The 17,693-nt window shown below is 46.8% G+C and overlaps 1 protein-coding gene and 1 non-coding gene across 2 annotated transcripts in view; both read left to right on the top strand.

The window, feature by feature from the left end:
- Window positions 1-17,693, top strand: part of ST8SIA1 (ST8 alpha-N-acetyl-neuraminide alpha-2,8-sialyltransferase 1) — a 551,780-nt gene that overhangs the window by 379,222 nt on the left and 154,865 nt on the right. The window lies entirely within an intron of this gene.
- LOC146855154 (U6 spliceosomal RNA) lies at window positions 1,283-1,386 on the top strand. The gene has a single exon (XR_014958928.1). It is a non-coding gene; the product is annotated as a U6 spliceosomal RNA (small nuclear RNA).

The raw sequence follows: 17,693 nt of genomic DNA, 5'->3' as shown, positions 1-17,693 counted from the left end.
TCCCTGTCTCATTTGCTAACGTAGTTGCGCTTTGGGGGCTGGACTCGGTTGTTCCTGGATCATTGGTCCGGCCTGATTTCCGACTGGTGGGTCCTGTCGGTCATCGCTCTTGGTTGCCGGTTTCCATTCCGGGGCCGTCCACCTTTTTCGGCTGTTTTTGCGGACGCCCCGTTGTCCGTTGGTCCGTGGTGCATTCTGCCATCTTCTTTGGTGTTGGCCTATTTTTTGTCACTGCACACTGTTGTGCTGGTTCCGGTGGCGGAGCGGGACCCGGGGTCCTCTTCCTCTCTGTTCCTGGTGCCCGTTGGTTCCTTCAGTACGGTTCTGACTCCCGGGGCTTTGATCAGGTTGGTGCCGCTGGGTCCCTTTCGGTTGTTCCAATTGCGGTCCGTTGTTCCCCTCTTCCCGGTGGGTGATTTTAGGCTTCCCTGGATTTGGGAGTCGCCTGTTTTTCGTGTTCCCATCCTTCCGGCTGGTCTGCGGTTTCCTGTGGTTTGCTGTGGTTGGGTTCCGTTACCTGTTTTCAGGTGTTGCCTTTCGGCCTCTCTCCTGCTCCTCAGGTTTTTTCCACGGTGCTGGCTCCTGCTGTGGGGATTTGCTGGCCTGGTTCCAGTTTCTGGGGTTCGTGTTGGGGCTGGCTGTTTTCTCGTCTGATTCCTGTTCGGGGGCTTCAGTTTCTCGGGACCGGTTTGCCGCTTTGCAGGGGGCTGTTTTCTTCCTCCAGATCGGTTCTCTGCCCTGTTGCCTCTTCTGCGGGTCCTGCTGGGTCACCCTTTTGCCCCGGCTCGGGGTTGGTTTTGGGTCCAGGGGGTGGTGGCTGCCTCCACGGCTGTGGTTCCTTGGGCTCGCCTGTACCTCGTGTCCTTGGTGTTTCTTCTGTTGTCCTTTTTCCCTGTGGGTTACGGGGCTCTGGTTCCTCTTTCCCCTTTTCTGGTTCCTTCCTTGGACTGGTGGCTTTGCTCTCCCAACCTGGTGTGGGGGTGCATTTTCTGCTCCCTTCTCTCCTCTTGTTGTCCTTGGACGCCTGTCCTTGGGGTTGGGGGTCACGTTGGGGTCCTTGGTGGACGACGAGTCTGTTGTTTTTGCCGGCATTCCAGTGGCTCGTTGTTGCTTGGGCCTTCTTGGGGGTCCAGGTGCATGTCTCTGTTCCTGCTGGCTTCCATGTTTTTGTGTCTGAGCAGCATCTCCTCTGTTGGATTTGAGGTTACGTTCGGGGACGTCTGCGTTTTCGTTCAGGTGGCTTGGGCCTCTTCCTCCCGTCCTAGGTTTTGTGCCATCTGGTGCTCGCTTCGGCGGGACATATCTTATATTGGGACGATGCGCAGGTGATTGGCATGGCCCCTGCATGGGGATGACATGCATATTCATGTAGCGTTCCCTCTGTTCCTTTGTTCCGGGTCCTTTGTCTTCAGTTTGGGACTCTTTGGTTCGGTCTTGTTTGCTTCCCCTCCCGTCTCTCTTCTCCCCCGGTTTTTGTTCCGGGGTGGTCTGTCCTTTGGCTTGGGGGTTGCTCTCCCGTTTCCTTTCTGTATGCCTTCCCTCCTGTTTTCTCCTCCTGGGGGTACTGCGGAGGTTTCGGGGGCGGGGAGTGTCGGTGTCTGTGTTGTTGGGTTGGCCTCGCTGTCTTTGGTTTCCGCTCCTGCTGCTGTTGGCGGGGGTCGTATTTGTCCGGCCTCCCTTGCCTCCGGCTCCGCTTCTGGATCTGCAGCTGTCTTTGCCCTATCTTTGTCGCTTGCTTCTGCCTGCCTGTCTCTTGAGCAGCTGTCTTTGGCGTCTTTGAGCTGTTCTTCTGTGGTGGCTTGTGGCGTGCATTTGTCGCGTCGGCCTTACGCTCTTTAGAGCTGTGATGCACGTTGGGGATCTTTTGTCTCCTGGTGTTCTTCTCTGGGTCTGGATCCGTGATGGGGTTCCTGTTTCTGTGCTGGATTTCTCCAGGATGGGTTTTTTGTTTGGCCTTTCCCCTTCCACTTTGTCTGCTCGTTGACGGCGGTTTGTGCTTGTCAGGGTCTTGGGGCATCCTTGAAGGTTGTTGCCCCTTTGGTGTGTCGGCTTCTTCGGAGCTTTGGGCTTCGTCGTCAGGGCTCTCCTGTGCTCGATTCTTCTTGGGGTTTTGTCTGCTGTTTTGCGGGATCTGCGGTTGCCCCCTTTTGTGTCCTTGTTGGTGGCCGACTTGTTGTGGTTGTCCGCTGCGGTGGCTTTTTTGCTGGCCTTCATCTCCACTCGTCGGTTTGGTGAGTTGGGTGCCTTGCTCATTTCGTTTCCTTATTTGCAGTTCCTGCGGGTTCGGGTTGTTTGCGACTCGATCTGGCTTTTCTGCCTCTGATTTCTTCGAGTTTCCTTTTGCAGCTGGAGGTGATACTTCCTGGTTTGCCTGCTGAGGGGGATTCTCCTGTTCCCCCTTCTTTGGATGTTCGCAAGGCTCATCTGATTTACTTCCAATATTCGCTGGAGTTTTGGGTTTCTCCTGCCCTGTTTGTCTCCTGTGGGGGTGTGGCTACGGGGAAGTGGGTTTCCAATTCTTCGATCAGTCGGTGGGTGCGTTTGGCGGTTTGCCAATCCTGTAAGTCTTTGGGTCTGCCACCTCCATCTCAGGTGCAGGGTCGTTCACCGCGTTCTGTGTCTGCTTCCTGGGCTGAGGCGGCGGGGTCTCTATCCAGGAGATTTGTGGGGCGGCCACCTGGCGGTCCCGTCACACTTTTGTGTGACATTCTCGGCCTGATGTTTTACATGCCTCTTCTGACGAATTTCTGTTGGCGTCTTGTACGCTGCTGTTCGTTGACACTTTCTTGATTAAAGTTTTGTACTTTTGCGTGGATTACTGGTGTCCTGCGTTTTTTCTTCTTGGTTCTCTGCTTGTGAGTTCCTCAGGTAGTAAGGACTGGGACGGGGAGGACCCATGAAGGGGTAATGTCTTATTACTTACCGGTAATCTTCCCAGTCCTCTTCCCTCCCTCCCTCCCGCTGTGTTTGTGTCTGAGTCTTGTTGATAACATCGTCAAGCACACATTATATAAGGTAGCACCACTTTGAAGCCAGAGTGATAAGGGTAGGGCACAAACCAGTATTGGACGAAAACCCTCACTCACCCGAGGGTGACATGCTTCATCATTGGGTTCCTCCAACACATGGGGACCGCAAGGTACCCCATGTGGGCTACAACTTAACCTCTAGTGGGAAGGAGCTGGAGTGCGAAGCACGTATAGAATCTCCCAATTCAAAGGTAAGGAGGGGCAGAGTGCAAAAAAAAGTAAAGTGGTGATTAAAAACTACCTACTCTGGGGCACCAATTTTTCTTCTTCTTCCCAAAAAGTGGTAGTGTTTAAAAAGCAAGTGAAAATAGGGTTAAATATATATACCCTTATTCTACTACGGTCAACATGTTTCAGCCATAAATGACAGCTAAGTTCTTGGCTTTCTTCAGGACCTATAGACCTAAGTCACTCTGCTAAGAAAGTGCAAAAAGATATATATGTAAAAATAATACTAAATATTCATTGCCAAAGCCACAATACTTGACCAATCCTGTCAATCCTCTTTTAGTTGGTAGTCAAGGGGCTCTATATATTGTCAGTGTCATCCCAGTCAACCGTCATCAGAGACACTCACGTCTGTCGGTTTCTACAAATTCGACCGGGATATCCTATATGTGTCTCCGACGGTGTTGATAACAGGCATGGCGGTGGACGGGAGGGGCTTATGTAACCTTTGAACTTTGGATTTCTGGCATTTTGATTGGCAGGGTGGAGGCATTACTGCCTCACGTAGTAAGGACTGGGACGGGGAGGACCCTAATCGGGGTAATGAAGATTACCGGTAAGTAATAAGACATGAGTTGATATGCATCAGAAGCAGTTTGAAATCACTTTTCTCTTGTGACTTGAAAGCAGGGTAAACGTGAATGAATGCGCATTGCAGTCTTATAAAATCATTTCACAACACGTATTTTCTGATTCATTAATAATGGTTCATCCAACTGATTGATTAAATTATTTTTTGAAAATAAAGTAGAGTTCTAAATGCTTGTCCCTTTCTCATTTAGTCTTTTTATTATTGAGTCGAAACCCCATAGAGTTGTAGTCAAAGAGAGAGACAGGCACGGTCATAACAGATATATTTCAGATTTTGTTTTTATTGTGCTATTCCTTGTCTCGGAAAATTACTTGCCTGTGTTTTGTCCCATAGACACTTGCCCCTTCTTTAAAATGATAGTCTTTGAAGGCCTGTGGCCAGCAAACCAAACATTAAACCTCAACATGTGTGTGTTTCCCTGTCAACGCTTTACAAAAGTTCTAAAGTTACTCAGCTCCATGCCTGAGTAGCTCATCCAATCTACGATGTGTTCATTGCAGACTGAGATTTGGGGCCTGTTTTTATTCATTATGAAAATTAAGAACATTCCTGGACTGGCTGAGCTACTTACTCGTGGAACTAGGAGCTTGAGACTGGAAAACCTTTTAAAAGGACCTCTTTTATCTTTTGGTAATATCCGATCTAAGCATGCTATAGAAAATGAGGATTGTCTTACTCTGGCTGATTTCCATTATTATCTCTTTTAAGGCATAGTTCTAGATATAAAGTTACAAAGAACACAATTCTAATCCACATCATGGGTTTAGTTACATGGGTCATGCCCTTAATAAATGTTCCTTAATTATGCTTCTTAGGCCATGCCCCTTCAGAGACCCCTCCACCTTTTCCCATTCCACCTAAAGCTTGCAGCCAGATGTCTTCTTTTCTTCATTTCTCATTTCTGAAAAATTGCATGGAAAATGTTAAAAGCAGGTTATTAGGACCAAATCTGTCATCGTGTGAGCTAAAAAAGGCTTCCCTTGAAGCTTTCGTTTGTAAGTGGCTTAGTGGGATGCACCATAACTGCTCTGTTGTAACATCCATACTAAAGAAAAATGAGGTTTCAACCTTTTTAGGTTTCACCTGCACAGAGCTTGTGCTGTGCTTGTGAAATCATTAGTTTTTAATATATCTTAAAAGGGACTTTCATCTGACATTCACTTTTTATTGGGCATATGCTTGCCAGTTTACTTTGCTCCGTTTCAATTGGTTGTAGCCTGTTCTCCCTTCTGTGTCTCTCTTATAATTTTTCTGTGCCCTAACTACTCATTCCCATCCATCCTGGTGGTTCAAACTTTTCATCAGTTTAACGCTGCATACCGTTTACTGTTTACATTTTGTTAACTTTCACTCTAAAAGACCTAATATTGCTATATTTGATTACTAAACAGGCAGCCTCAAATTCAGTTATCTTGCAGGCGCTAGGGTCATGATTTTAATGGTGCAGCAGGTGCAGTGGCACCGGGCCCAGCAGGTTGTCAGAACTCCTCCAAGCACCTAATATTGCTATATTTTAATACTAAACAGGTAGTCACAATTGCATTTACCTTGCGGTTAAAAGGGGAATAATTGGAATGGTGCAGCGGCACCATGGTCAATAGATCTAAGGACCCCACTAAACACAGATTACTGCTAAATTTTACAACTAAACAGGCAGTCACAAGTGCAGTTATCTTGCAGGGTCTAAGGTCATGATTTGAATGGTGCAGCAGGTGCAGTGGCACCAGAGCGAAAAGTTGCAGAACTTCTCTAAACACCTAATATTGCTATATTTTACTACTAAACAGGCAGTCATTAGTGAAGTTATGTAGTAGGCACTAGGGTCATGATTTCAATAGTGCAGAAAGTGCAGTGGCACCGGGACCAAAAGCTCTAGGCACCCCACTAAACGCTGATCATTGCTCTATTTTACAGCTAAACAGGCAGTCACAAGCGCAGTTATCTTGCAGGTACTAAGGTCATGATTTGGGTGCAGCAGTTGAAGTGACACCTGGACCAAAAGTTGTGAATTTTGTTTCCTTATGTTAAGGCTTCAAAGCTTTTTATTGTTTACCAATACTTATCTTCCCCTGGCTGCATGCATTTAAGACATACTTATTTAACTCTACTTAAGTGGGTGGAGCTTTTTACTAATTTTCACATTCGTTATGATATGGTTCCACTAATAAATTGCATCTTTTTTCTGTGTCATGTGTTTGTTGCTAATAACATTTTCTTTTTTCTGTGTCATGTGCTTGTTGTTGGTGCATTATGTAACGTAAACACGAATGAAGGGATTGCAGTGCTTTACATGAGCACGCACTGTGGTGCTCTGAAGGGATGTTTTAATCTCCTTAATAAGTTGGGACCGTTTCTGTATAATATTACGGGGGCAGATAGCTGCCACATAGTCTTGGATTGTAAACACAGTCATGTACCTGTTCTAAAAATATTCTTCAGGTTATGTGATTGCAGCCTGTTCCTACTACTGGCCAGGAAAAGAGGGTGTATAATTTCAAGAGCAGTGAATTTGAAAATTCCAGCTGTTGGGCATTGTTGTCGCATTCTGTCAAAGCTTGTCTTTGTTAGCAAGCGTGTTTGTTGACTGTATGGGATTTCTGCTGCTGTGCTTTTTTTGGAAAGTATCTATTATTTTGGAGTACTTTTAATTTTAAAAAACTGTTTTTTCTTTTTTGGTGTGAGTTCTCCACTTTTTAACACCAGGGGGCAGATTTATGAAGACTGGCGTATACCTGCATATTAGCAGGGATGTGCCAGTAAAGATACGACACGCAGGAATACCCTTACGCCACCACCAATGTGTGGCATTTACAATGCGACGCACCGTTGCGCAAGGATAGTTAGATGCGTGTTGCATCTTCTGGCGTAAGGGCAGAGCATTGCTGGAATTATGTTGCAAGTGCGACGCAACTCCAGCAATGCTCAGGGGAGCCCTATGCCTAACATGCTGCGTCACGCCTTACGCCTGCTTCAAGCAGGCCTAAAGGTTTTGACGCAGTATGGATGTAAAAGTGACATAGTGAAATCGCGTCACTTTTACGGTGGCGCATTGTTTACGACACCGCTGCATCACAGAGGTGACGCAACCGCGTCATAAACATGTCGCAAAGGGCTTGTAAATCTGCACCCAAGCGTTTAGCTTATTAAGCAGGTAGGTGTTAAGACAAGCTTTTTTTTGACTGCCTTTACTGTGCACATTATGTGGTTCTAGCACCAAAAACATGTTATATTGTTTGCTGTATTTTCCATTGGCCATATGTATAACCAACTTGGTAACTGAGCGATACTCTGTAAACTGAAGCAGTGTGGCTTTCAATTTATGGGATGTTTTCAGGCAGAGGTTCCAAGAGATATTATAGACATTTGAGCAAAGCTAAAATTACTTATGATGTCACCTGGAAACTAATGGTGAGAACTATCCCCCTTGTTGGTAGCTACTTACTAACATTTTTATGTTATTCATGAAATCGCCCACAAGCTTACCGCTTAAGGTAATTTAGAGTGTAGCTGCGGAGAAAGGTAGCAGTCCTGGTTGACGCAGACGTGGAAGGTGCATTCATTGTTCCTCTACAACTCAAGTCAACTAAGTAGCTGCCTATTTCGTCTCATTTAAAATTGTTTGGGATAAAATGCCTGTGTCCTGCCACCCTCAAGAGCTCCCTGAGGTATATTTTACATATATTTTTTAAAGTATCTGGCATCCTGGTCCCATCCCCCCCTGGTTTTTTCTCCCCTCCCTCAATGAACAACATGTTGCTACTCTCTATGAAGGCATGGTGTAAGCACCCTACTCGATCAGACTCTCATTGACAGCCGTAGTCGAGCATGGTAAATATCTGGTGTCTCTCATGAGTCTGTACATGCTCAGTGTTTGCCAGGGAGTCTGTAGATAGTAGCATCAAACTGGCACTTTCCTTTCACTGCTTCAAATGGGTCTTAGGTGACCTGGGAGAGGGGGAGAGATATTAGAGGGGATGGAACACCATTCATCACTACACCACTTCTCTCAGGCCCATTGGAGGTTATGGTGCCGGAATATCAAGTTTATTGTGTCACAAGCAGACTGTACAAAAATATTGATGACCGAACTATTGACATTCAAGTATATATAGATAAATATAGGTGTTCGAGGCATATGAGCTGCAGATTATACACTGTGCATAGATCGCCATCTGGTGTTGGACCCGGATGTTTGCAGTTTGTTTTTCTTCTTGGACAGTGTTTGGAAGTCACGAGTTCGGTGACTCCTCCTTCGGTCCGTACTGTGCATGGGCTTCGGCTCCATCCTCAGATTGTTTTTTTCCGCCATCGGGCTCGGATGTAATACTTCGTGCTCCGGCTTCGAACCTCTCCAGTTCGACCTTCGATGAAAAATCCTCGTCCATCGAGATTCATCAGACAAAATCATCTTCTTTATCTCTCTCTTCTGCACTTCTTCGATTCCAGGCATCGGCGGCGGCCTTCGGGCCTATCTCGACTCCGGTCTCGGCCGATGGAAAGGGCTCCCTTTAAGAAGTGCCCTAAATGTGGATCTAAATTTCCCCACACCGATTTACATCAGATGTGCAACCTCTGCCTCTCTCCCGAACACGAGGCCCGAGACTGCCCCGCCTGCAAGTCTTTTCGATCGAAAAAGACTATTTGGGATCGAAAAGCTAGACGCACCATGGCGCACTCATCGACCTCGGCTCCACCTGACATCTTCGGAGAAGACATCGGAGCCTCGGGACAGCAGCACACCGAACAGGAAGACAACCCCCTCAGCGCTTCCGAGGCCGACGACTCCGACGTGGAGGAGATCACACCGGGGCAGAGGGTCGTGAGTACTCTACCCCCTCCCACTCCCACGCCCACACCGAAAGAGACTCCGGTTACACCTTCGCCTCCGGGCCTAGGCAAAACCAAACATACCGCTTCCATCACCCCACCTTCGGGCCCGGTGAAGAAGCATCATAAGTCTCCCGGCGGCTCGGGCTCGAGCCAGCCTACTTGCGGTGCTGAAAAACACCCTTCGGCACCGAAGAAAACCACACCAAGCTCCGTTCCGAAGCCATCGGTGTCGAAACCTGGCCTCTCGGTGCCGACCAAACATAAATGCCTCGGTGCCGAAACTCCAGTGCCGAAACCTGCCTCGGCACCGAACAAAAAATCGGAGGCCCCGAAAAAGCATGGCACAGATAAACCAAAGAAGCTGTCGGCCCCGAAAACATCGGCGCCAACAGATCAACAGTGCCGGAGGAACTATTCACACCAGATCCTCGACAAAAGACTTTATCAAAGGATCCAAAGACTGGACATTTGACTTTGTCTTCAAAGAAAAGACATTTAGACAAGCCAGCTCCTCCTCCACCGCCAAAACGGAAGGACTCTGCCACATCCCCTTTCAGAGTACCCTCCCCACCGCCTCCACCTCCTCCACCTCCCCCATCTCCACCCCCCCACCTTCTCCACCCTTGCCTCATCGCTCTCCAACCCCGTCTCCAGACCCTGATGACCAAGGGGACCCATACTATGATCCAATAGATGCCCCACAAGACCCCACCCCTCCGGGAACACCAGACCCATGGGGAATTATCATAATCCAGACGTCCCAGATGTGCCTCAGGATGATCTTTATCCATCCAGGCCATCTCCACCAGAGGACTCCCTGGGGTTCCACCACTTGTTACAACGGGCGGCACATTATCATGGGGTGGAGTTACACAGTGATCCAGTTGAGGAAGACTTCCTACTTGATACCTTTGACATCGCAGATAAATCTACTGCCATACTACCCATGCTTAAAGGGGTGACCAAACATGCAGCAGAGGTTTTCAAAGACTCAGTCAGGGCTAGGGTCCTAAACCCCAGAATAGAGAAAAAATATAAGGCCGCCCCCACAGATCCTGCCTATATTAAAGGACCTGCACCCTTAGACTCATTAGTGGTATCCACAGCTAGGAAGCGGTCCAATTCTCAGTCATCGGGTGAGGCTCCACCGCCCGATAAGGAGTCCAAGCTCCTAGATGCGTCAGGCAAATGCACTGCCTCGCAAGCTGCCACTATGTGGCGTATCGCCAACACGCAAGCGCTGTTGGCACGGTACGACAGAGCGCACTATGATGAGCTGGAGACTATCATGCAACATCTCCCAGAAAAATATAAAAATAGGGCTCATGAACTAATACAAGAGGGAAAGACCATTACCAACACCTCTATTAAATGTGCACTTGACGCAGCAGACACAGCTTCCAGGGCTATAAACACCAGTGTTCTGCTTCGCCGCCACGCCTGGCTCAGAATCTCAGGCTTTAAGCCAGAGGTCCAAGCATCTATACTGAACCACCCTTTTGACCAACAACACTTATTTTGCCCGAAAGTAGACGAAGCCCTGGAAAAAATGAAAAAAGATACAGATACGGCGAAGTCTATGGGAGCATTACAGTCCCACACTCCTAGACGCTCTTTTCGCCGCTCCTCCTTTCGAGGCACTGGCAGGGGTTACTCTGCCGATAACGCCTCCACATCCTACAAGTCCCCTCCTCAGACTATCTTCACAAAGGGCTATCAAAGAGGTGGATATAGAGGAAACAATAATAAAGGCAGGGGCAAAACCAACACCGCCCGTTCTGCCACACCGCCCACACAATGACTTTCCCCCGCTCCCCCCAGACCATTCCACTCCAGTCGGGGGCAGACTACAAGACTTCTTTCAAACCTGGGAGACCATAACATCAGACAAATGGGTGACCCAAATTATTCGGTCAGGGTACTGTCTCGAACTAACATCCACCCCCCCAAATATTCCACCCAGGCACCGTACAATGTCGCAACAACATACCACATTGCTGAAACAAGAGGTAATCTCCCTCCTGCAAAAACAGGCTATAGAGCAGGTCCCCATCAATCAACAAACTTTAGGGGTCTACTCTCTGTACTTTCTGATACCAAAAAGAGACGAGACTCTACGGCCCATTCTAGACCTCCGGCCTCTAAATGCATACATACATTCAGACCATTTTCACATGGTAACTCTCCAACAAGTTCTCCCACTCCTCTGCCACAAAGACTTTCTCACCACACTGGACTTGAAAGACGCATACTTTCATATTCCAATACACCCTTCTCACAGAAAGTACCTCAGATTTGTAGTGGACGGCCAACATTATCAGTTCAAGGTTCTCCCCTTCGGGGTCACAACCGCACCAAGAGTGTTTACCAAATGCCTAGCAGTAGTGGCGGCACACCTCACAAGAGAACACATTCACGTCTTCCCTTACTTGGACGACTGGCTAATAAAAGCCACGTCCTACAACCAATGTGTGCAACATACAAACACTACCATCCAACTACTTCACCAGCTAGGTTTCACGGTGAACCACCAAAGGTCCCAGCTGATACCGTCTCACATAAAGCAATACCTCGGTGCCACTATAGACACCTCAAAAGCTATAGCCTATCCCAATTCAGCCAGAATCGCAAGCATACAAGCCTTGCGTCAAAGATTCATTCCTCAGCACTCTCTCCCAGCAGAGTGTTTATGAAGCTAATAGGGATGATGGCATCTTGCATCTTCATAGTGTCTCATGCAAGACTCCACATGCGTCCACTCCAAGAGTGCCTGGCACGCCAGTGGAACAAGGCCCAGGGGCAACTGACGGATCTGGTGTTGGTGGACGGTCGCACCCATCGCTCTCTGCAGTGGTGGAACACCACAAATCTTTCCAAAGGGCGACCGTTCCTGGACCCGGTTCCTCAGGTAATTCTAACAACGGACGCATCGCTCTCCGGTTGGGGAGCGCATCTATTACACCTCACAGTGCAAGGTATATGGACGCCACAACAAAAGTTACTCCACATAAACCATCTGAAGTTATTGGCGATCTTTCTAGCCCTGAAATCATTTCAGAAACAAATCTCAGCCAAAGCAGTCCTCATTCGCACAGACAATATGACTGCAATGTACTACATTCAAAAACAGGGGGGGGGACACTCTCCACAGCTCTCTCGGTTAGCACAGAGCATATGGAGATGGGCAATCCCGCAAAAAGTCTGTCTCCTGGCACAACACGTCCCAGGGATACAAAACACCATGGCAGATCTGCTCAGCAGACAAATGCTGCAAATGCACGAATGGGAACTGCATCCACAAGTTCTTCACCCATTCTTTCACAAGTGGGGGCATCCTCAGATAGACCTCTTCGCCACCCATGAAAACAAAAAATGCCCAAACTTCGCCGCCAGATACCCACACCCATTGTCCAAAGGCAATGCGATATGGATGAACTGGTCAGGCAAATTTGCATACGCCTTTCCACCTCTCCCGCTAATTCCATTAGTGATAAGGATGCTACAACAGCACTTCCTCACACTCATTCTGGTAGCTCCAACATGGGCCAGGCAGCAGTGGTACACCACACTACTACAGCTCTCAGTGGTACCACACCAAAAGCTACACCTGTCCCCATGCCTCCTAACTCAGAACCATGGAGAAATCAGGCACCCGGACCCAGCTCAGCTCAACCTTGCGATCTGGCTCCTGAAATCTTAGAATTTGGATACCTTAACCTTCCCCCTGATTGCATGAAGATTATCAGGGAAGCCAGACGTCCTACCACTCAAGCATGCTATGCCGCAAAGTGGAAAAGATTTGTTGTTTACTGCCGTAACAATACAATCAACCCTTTAGATGTATCCATACAGCACATCATATGCTACCTGCTCCATCTACAAAGGTGTAACCTGGCATACTCATCCATCCGTTTACACCTAGCAGCAATTGCTGCTTACCTGCAAAACAGACAGCATTTATCACTTTTCAGAGTGCCTGCTATTAAAGCTTTCAAGGCCTTAAAAGAGTAATTCCGCCCAGAGCACCACCCTCACCTGTGTGGAATCTAAACGTAGTTCTTACAAGGCTGATGGGACCGCATTTCGAACCAATGCATAAATGTGAGCTACAGTTCCTTACTTGGAAAACAGCTTTTCTCGTAGCTATCACTTCCCTTAGAAGGGTTAGTGAAATACAAGCGTTCACTACACAAGAACCCTTTCTACAGATACATCACAATAAGGTGATACTTCGCACAAATCCCAAATTTCTGCCCAAGGTCATTTCCCCCTTCCATCTCAATCAATCGGTGGAATTACCGTTTTTTTTCTCGCAACCTCAATCTGTTGCAGAAAGGGCTCTACATACACTTGATGTTAAAAGGGCTTTACTTTACTATATACAAAGAACGCAATCTTTTAGAAAGACTAAACAGTTGTTTGTCTCGTTCTCTCCACCACATAAAGGCAACCCCATCTCAAAATCAGGGATAGCTAGGTGGATTGTAAAGTGCATACAAATTTGCTATCACAAAGCAAAAAGAACATTATCTGTTCCACCTAAAGCCCACTCTACAAGAAACATAGGGGCTTCTATGGCGTTTCTAGGGAACATACCCTTAGATGACATCTGCAAAGCAGCCGCATGGTCAACACCGCACACCTTCACAAAACATTACTGTGTAGACGTGCACACCAAACAAGCTAGTGTGGGCCAGGCTGTATTAAAGACACTGTTTCAAACCACTGCAACGGATACCGGTGGTCGCCGCTAGGGTTGGGTACTGCTATATAATCTATGCACAGTGTATAATCTGCAGCTCATATGCCTCGAACGGAATATGCTACTTACCAGTATGCATCTGTTCTTGGCATGTAGAGCTGCAGATCTATACACGCCCACCCGCCTCCCTGGCTACCTGTATCCGTTCCAGTCTATCTTATTTAGATACAACACACATGGATTTCTTTACTATTATCACTACGCTCCATCTTTTCCCTGCTGGCGAAAAACAATCTGAGGATGGAGCCGAAGCCCATGCGCAGTACGGACCGAAGGAGGAGTCACCGAACTTGTGACTTCCAAACACTGTCCAAGAAGAAAAACAAACTGCAAACATCCGGGCCCAACACCAGATGGCGATCTATGCACAGTGTATAGATCTGCAGCTCTACATGCCAAGAACAGATGCATACTGGTAAGTAGCATATTCCTTACTATCTTCACTTCACATCGATGTACCTTGATGTTATCTACCATCAAGGTACAAATATTTGGAGTTAAGATTAATAAATGTATTTTTAACAATATATACTTACGGCTGCAACATTTTGGGTGTCAATATTTTTGTTAAAGTATTCTTGTAGCACTATTTTTTTGAAGTTGATATTCTAACATACAACCAAATGGAAATCTGGAGGAGGCATCAGATTTGCAGTGACCCGTTCACTGATTCTCTTGAGTCTCATGTGGTCAGCTTTAAGTTCATCTTTTTAACTGCTCTTAATTCACAGAAGTGAATGCCCATGATTCAATTAATCTATTATCATTGAAGTTGCTCTTTAGGAAATGAGAGCAGCAGGGCAACCAATTAACAGGAGAGGATTTCATTTTTTTAAAATAATAAAGTAACAATTGATCCTAGCATTGGTCTTTCAAAAATACTTGTGAGCCCAAACTGGCCATAGAACAAGAAAGAGACAATGCCAATAAAATGGTGAAAATAAGCCATATTTTTTTGTCTAAAAAATCTAAAAGAATAAAAACCATTTGTTAGCCCAATTTAGCCATCAATGCAATTGTATCTAGTATCGGTTATCTGTTTTATTTACATACTGGATAAAATTGACTTGACCTCAGTGTTATTATTCAAAGAAATAATACTGGTGCGAAATTAATGTCTCCTTCGTGGCATATGGGTGTATACCTCTGCCTTGAGGGCCCAACTGTATGTGAAACGGATATAACTTTTATTTTGGCCCCAGCGTACCCCAAGGATTATCCCTCAGCCCCAGCCTGTTCAACATCTACATGACTCCCCTCGCAGATGTCATTAGATCCCAAGGGCTCAACAAAATCTCTTACGCTGATGACACTCAACTAATACTCTTACTCAATGAGGACCCCTCCAATGCCAAAACCAACTACTGCAACACCATGGCCAACGTAGTCAAATGGATGAAATACAGCTGACTCAAACTCAGCTTCGACAAATTAGAAGTACTGATCTTCAGGAAGAACACCTCTGCATGGGACCACAACTGGTGGTCAGCGGAACCTGGACCTACACCCACATCAACAGACCATGCACGCAACCTCGGAATAATCCTTGACAGCCAACTGACCATGAAACGACAAGGTTCCGCAGACTCTTCAGATGGATCACTACAAACACCAGAAAGACCATCACGCTGGCCCTTCTCACCAGCCGCCTCCACTATGGCAACGCTCTCTACACTGGAATCTCCAGCTAACTCCTCAAAAGACTCCAGACCCTGCAGAACACCTCAGCCAGACTCATCCTGGACCTCCCCATTCAGAAGAGATGCCATTTTAAGATTCTCATGCACACATACAAAGCTCTACTCAATCAAGGACTATCCTACATCAACCACTGACTGAAGTTCCACCTGCCCTCAAACCACCTGTGCTCTGCCTCACTCGCCCACACACACACTCCTGGCATCCATCGCAGCTGCAGCAGAGACAGCTCCTTCTCCTTCATCGCCGCCAAGACCTGGAACGACCTGCCCTTCTTCCTCCGAACAGCACCCTGTATGGCAGACTCAGAAAGAAACTCAAGACTTGCCTTTTCGTTAGAGACACAACACCCACAGTGCAGCGCTATACGAATGCTGACTGATTGATTGATTGGCATCATGCTAGCCTAGTGTATGAACAGCAGCGTCAGCCTGCTCATGGTAAGGTGAGGTGCAGGACCTTTTCTGTGACCTGGAGGGGCACACAAATTGTTCCCATACAGTAGGCATTGAACTACTCCCCAAGCCCTGGGCATATCATGTAAAATGGTGGTGTCAACCTACTGTGTTTTGTGAATCAGCGGTGTGACCAGACCTTTATCTCTGTCTCAAGGAGAGGCTAGCTTACTTACCCTCTCACATGAAATCCTACTGGTATGTGAACCCACAACCTATGAGCTGTCATCCTGTGTCCATGTGCAGTGAGTGTGTAGCACACGTACGGTAGTAGAACACCATGTGTTGTGTGAGTCTGAGAACTGGAGCCAGTGGGATCCATTAAGAATGCCACTGTTTAGCACGGCACAAGCGAGAGGATGAGTAATGCTTTCCTAGACCGTCTCAGTGCATTCAGTGAGGGCTCAGTGAGCAAATGGCTCCTAATTAGTTCTTCCTGAGCACTGCCATCTGGTAAATGGCAAGCCTAAAGTGTGGGACTGCAGTTTCTACTGTTCAAGGTGAGGACATTTCTGGCAGGGGCTGCCTTTTTATCTGTCACTCACTACTGCTTCAGCACATCTGGTGACAACTAGAGGCCTCATTAAGATGGCGGTCGGACGTCGAGAACGGGACTGCCCGACTATCTGTCAGCAGTCTCGCCATCGGCATTAGAATGCGACCACCTTCAAGGCGGCTGCAATGTGTATTCTTTGTATTGCGGCATGTGCTGCGGGCTGCATGCTGTGCCTGCCACATGGTGCAGTGATATGTAGGGGGCCCCTATCGTAGGTCCAGGGGGCCTGTTATAGGCCCCCAAGTCCCTTTCCCTCCTGCCTTTTCATGGAGGGTTAACTGCCATGAAACAGCCGGCAGAAAGGGACATTGTAATCCCTACGGCGGTGCCTGAGCAGGCACCCGGCTATTGTAGGGATTACTGTCCCTCCGATGGTCGAATCCATGGCGTTCGGTCTGTCCGACCGACCTCCATCCGTCCACCATCATAATGCGGCGGGTGGTAAAGCATGTTGGATGGCAGTGAGACCGCCACCTACGGCCTGACGGTGGCGGTCCCACACCATCACAATGAGGCCCTAGGTACAGAGATCTCACACTTCATTGTGATTGTGTTTTGGATACTCCTGCATAAAGGCTGCATCTAAGAAGAAGCCTGGAAATTATATTTGAAGGTGAACTGATCCAAAATGATTCTGAAGCCTTAGATAGGGTATGCACATTCTCTCTCTGGAATAAAGTAGAAAAGGACAAAAAATGGTTCCATGATGCAATTGCATTTGCCACCCACGTCATTTTTTTAGGTGCACACATGCATGATGCTTGTGCCTACAGAAAGACACAGGCGCCATTTTCTTATTTTTTTATTTTTATTTGCTGATCCAAGATAGAGGATGGAATTAGATCAATAAATACAAAAATGACACGTAAATAAAAACATTACATTTTGCTTGTATGAAAGTACATTTTGAGAGGCGAAGTGGCACAGCAGCTAATGGCAGCTGCTGAGCCCTCCTGATTTATTGTTTTAGGAAAGGACAGTGAGGAGTGAGGAGTGAGGTTGCAGTAGAGGCTATTATTGGCAGTTTGAGCCTCTTGGCACTATTTTTATGAAATACTTTAAAAATTCATGTCTCCGGTTCTCCTTATTGAGTTTTCACATGTTGCTGCCATTATGTTTATAAAATTTTACTCTATTTTCGAATTCATTTTTATTGTTTTGTATTTCAACTTTATTACTGTTTTAGTTCTGCCTGAATACTTTACACAATGCGTCTATGTTAAGCTTATCTGCTATATGCCAAACCTACCAGGGGGTAGAGCTCAGGTTAATTTAGTGATTTTAAGGGTTCACCCTGTCAAAGAGTGTGATTATTACTTGTACCTACACCCATTACTAATAACCCAGTTTCTTACACAACCAAAGTAGAATGCAAATAAGAGTATCAATGAAACCTGCAAATAGCAAGCAATGAATTTACTGTAAGCCCAGAATAAGATTTTGCTTTGGTCCACAAGAGTTCTTTCTCATTTAGACAGCTAAATCTGTCTGACATAAGAGATATAAAAAAATGGACAATATTGCGGTTGATTTATTGTAATTT

Source organism: Triturus cristatus, chromosome 4_1, assembly GCF_964204655.1.
Source record: "Triturus cristatus chromosome 4_1, aTriCri1.1, whole genome shotgun sequence".
Taxonomy (NCBI): domain Eukaryota; kingdom Metazoa; phylum Chordata; class Amphibia; order Caudata; family Salamandridae; genus Triturus; species Triturus cristatus.
Note: the sequence above shows the minus strand (reverse complement) of the source record. Positions and strands in the feature narration are given on the sequence as shown.